The sequence below is a fragment of the Triticum urartu genome, chromosome 3A (assembly GCF_056163025.1).
Source record: "Triticum urartu cultivar PI428250 chromosome 3A, HENAU_Tu73, whole genome shotgun sequence".
NCBI classification, from domain to species: Eukaryota; Viridiplantae; Streptophyta; class Magnoliopsida; order Poales; family Poaceae; genus Triticum; species Triticum urartu.
In genome coordinates, this window is record NC_141875.1 from 466,925,008 (window position 1) to 466,929,321 (window position 4,314).

Below are 4,314 nucleotides of genomic sequence, written 5' to 3' on the forward strand. Positions count from 1 at the left end.
TCTCCACAAGAGAGGGGGGGGGGATTTTGTATTGAGATTCAAAAAGAGAGAAGAAGCCATCTAGCTAATAACTATGGACCCGTAGGTCTGAAGTAAACTACTCACTCATCATCGGATGGGCTATGGTGTTGATGTAGAAGCCCTCCATGATCGATGCCCCTTCCATCGGAGCTCCGGAAAAGGCCCCAAGATGGGATCTCATGGATACAGAAAGTTACAGTGGTGGAATTAGGGTTTTGGCTCCGTATCTGGTAGTTTGGGGGTACGTAGGTATATATAGGAGGAAGGAGTATGTTGGTGGAGCAACGTGGGCCCCACGAGGGTGGAGGGCACGCCTGGGGGGGGGGGGTAGGCGCGCCCCCTACCTCGTGCCTTCCTCATTGATTGCTTGATGTAGGGTCCAAGTCCTCTGGATCATGTTTGTTCCGAAAATCACGTCCCCGAAGGTTTTATTCCGTTTGGACTCCGTTTGATATTCTTTTTCTAGAAACCCTAAAATAGGAAAAAAAAACAATTCTGGGCTGGGCCTCCGGTTAATAGGTTAGTCCCAAAAATAATATAAAAGTGTATAATAAAGCCCAATAATGTCTAAAACAGGATATAATATAGCATGGAACAATAAAAAAATTATAGATAGGTTGGAGACGTATCAAGCATCCCCAAGCTTAATTCCTGCTCATCCTCGAGTAGCTAAATGATAAATACAGAATTTTTGATGTGGAATGCTACTTGGCATAATTTCAATGTAATTCTTCTTAATTGTGGTATGAATATTCAGATCCGAAAGATTCAAGACAAAAGTTCAATATTGACATAGAAATAATAATACTTCGAGCATACTAACTAAGCAATTATGTCTCTTCAAAATAACATGGCCAAAGAAAGTTATCCCTACAAAATCATATAGTCTGGCTATGCTCCATCTTCACCACACAAAGTATTTAAATCATGCACAACCCCGGTGACAAGCCAAGCAATTGTTTCATACTTTTGATGTTCTCAAACTTTTTCAATCTTCGCGCAATACATGAGCGTGAGCCATGGACATAGCACTGTAGGTGGAATAGAATGGTGGCTGTGGAGAAGACAAAAGAGGGGGAAGATAGTCTCACATCAACAAGGCGTATCAACGGGCTATGGAGATGCCCATTAGTAGATATCAATGTGAGTGAGTAGGGATTGCCATGCAACAGATGCACTAGAGCTATAAGTATATGAAAGCTCAACAAAAAGAACTAAGTGGGTGTGCATCCAACTCGCTTGCTCACGAAGACCTAGGGCATTTTGAGGAAGCCCATCATTGGAATATACAAGCCAAGTTTTATAATGAAAAATTCCCACTAGTATATGAAAGTGATAACATAGGAGACTCTCTATCATGAAGAGCATTGTCCCTTCTCTCTTTTTCTCTCATTTTTTTATTTGGGCCTTTTCTCCTTTTTTATGGCCCCTTTTTTTATTCAGTCCGGAGTCTCATCCCGACTTGTGGGGGATCATAGTCTCCATCATCTTTTCCTCACTTGGGACAATGCTCTAAAAATGATGATCATCACACTTTTATTTACTTACAACTCAACAATTACAAGTCAATACTTAGAACAAAATATGACTCTATGTGAATGCCTCGGGCGGCGTACCGGGATATGAAATGAATCAAGAGTGACATGTATGAAAGAATTATGAACAGTGGCTTTGCCACAAATACAATGTCAACTACATGATCACGCAAAGCAATATGACAATGATGGAGCGTGTCATAGTAAACGGAACGGTGGAAAGTTGCATGGAAATATATCTTGGAATGGCTATGGAAATGCCATGATAGATAGGTATGGTGGCTGTTTTGAGGAAGGTATATGATGGGTGTATGATACGGGTGAAAGGTGCGCGGTATTAGAGAGGCTAGCAAAGGTGGAAGGGTGAGAGTGTGTATAATCCATGGACTCAACATTAGTCATAAAGAACTCACATACTTATTGCAAAAATATATTAGTTATCGAAGCAAAGTACTACGCGCATGCTCCTAGGGGGATAGATTGGTAGGAAAAGACCATCGCTCATCCTCGACCGCCACTCATAAGGAAGACAATCAATAAATACATCATGCTCCGACTTCTTAACATAACGGTTCACCATACGTGCATGCTACGGGAATCACAAACTTCAACACAAGCATTTCTCAAATTCATACTACTCAACTAGCATGACTCTAACATCACCATCTCCATATCTCAAAACAATTATCAAGTATCAAACTTCTCATAGTATTCAACACACTCATAAGAAATTTTTATTATTAATCTTGAATGCCTAACATAATTAAAACAAATTACCATGCTGTTTTGTAGGACTCTCAAAATAATATAAGTGAAGCATGAGAGAACAAAAGTTTCTATAAAACAAATCCACCATCGTGCTCTAAAAGATATAAGTGAAGCACTAGAGCAAAAACTATATAACTCAAAAGATATAAGTGAAGCACATAGAGTATTCTAACAATTTCCGAATCATGTGTGTCTCTCACAAAAGGTGTGGACAACAAGGATGATTGTGGAAAACTAAGAAATAAAGACTCAAATAATACAAGACGCTCCAAGCAAAACACATATCATGTGGTAAATAAAAATATGGCTCCAAGTAAAGTTACCGATAGAAGTAGACGAAAGAGGGGATGCCTTCTGGGGCATCCCCAAGATTTGGCTTTTAGGTGTCCTTAGATTATCTTGGGGGTTCCATGGGCATCCCCAAGCTTAGGCTCTTGCCACTCCTTGTTCCATAATCCATCAAATCTTTACCCAAAACTTGAAAACTTCACAACACAAAACTTAAAGTAGAAATCTCGTGAGCTCCGTTAGCCAAAGAAAACAAAACACCACTTCAAGGTACTGTAATGAACTCATTATTTATTTATATTGGTGTTATACCTACTGTATTACAACTTCTCTATGGTTTATAAACTATTTTACTAGCCATAGATTCATCAAAATAAGCAAACAACACACGGAAACTAGAATCTGTCAAAAACAGAACAGTCTGTAGTAATCTGCAGATAACGCAAGTTCTGGAACCCCAAAAATTCTAAAATAAATTGCTGGATGTGCGGAATTTATATATTAATCATCTGCAAAACGAATTAACTAAATAGCAATTTCCAAATAAAAATGGCAGCAGTTCTCGTGAGCGCTAAAGTTTCTGTTTTTTTACAGCAAGATTAAAAAGACTTTCCCCAAGTCTTCCCAACGGTTCTACTTGGCACAAACACTAATTAAACACAAAAAACACAACCAAAATAGAGGATAGATAAATTATTTATTACTAAAGAGGAGCAAAAAGCAAGTAACAAAAATAAAATTGGGTTGCCTCCCAACAAGCGCTATCGTTTAACGCCCCTAGCTAGGCATAAAAGTAAGGATAGATTTAGGTGTTGCCATCTTTGGAAGGCAATCCATAAGTGGCTCTCATAATAGATTCATAAGGTAATTTAATTTTTTCTAGGGAAGTGTTCCATTCTTTTCCTTAACAGAAATTGGAATCTAATATTCCCTTCCTTCATATCAATAATTACACCAATCGTTCTAAGGAAAGGTCTACCAAGAATAATAGGACATGAAGGATTGCAATCTATCTCAAGAACAATAAAATCTACGTGCACATAATTCCTATTTGCAACAATAAGAACATTGTTAATTCTTCCCATAGATTTCTTAATAGTGGAATCCGCAAGGTGCAAGTTTAAAGAGCAATCATCAAAATCATGGAAACCTAGCAAATCACACAAAGTCTTTGGAATCGTGGAAACACTAGCACCCAAATCACACAAAGAATAGCATTCGTGATCTTTAATCTTAATTTTAATAGTAGGTTCCCACTCATCATAAAGTTTTCTAGGGATAGAAACTTCTAACTCAAGTTTTTCTTCATAAGATTGCATCAAAGCATCAACGATATGTTTGGTAAAGGCTTTATTTTGACTATAAGCATGAAGAGAATTTAGCACGGATTGTAACAAGGAAATACAATCTATCAAATAGAAATTATCATAATTAAATTCCTTGAAATCCAAAATAGCGGGTTCATATATATTTAAAGTTTTGACTTCTTCAATCCCACTTTTAACAATTTTAGCATCAAGATCTAAAGACTCCAAAATTTTGGCACGCCTTCTAGGTAAAGGTGGACCATATTCAGTCCCATCATTATCAAGATTCATATTGCAAAACAAAGATTTAATAGGGGACACATCAATAACTTTTAGATCTTCATCTTTATTATCATGGAAACTAGAAGAACACGCTTTCATAAAGCAATCTTTCT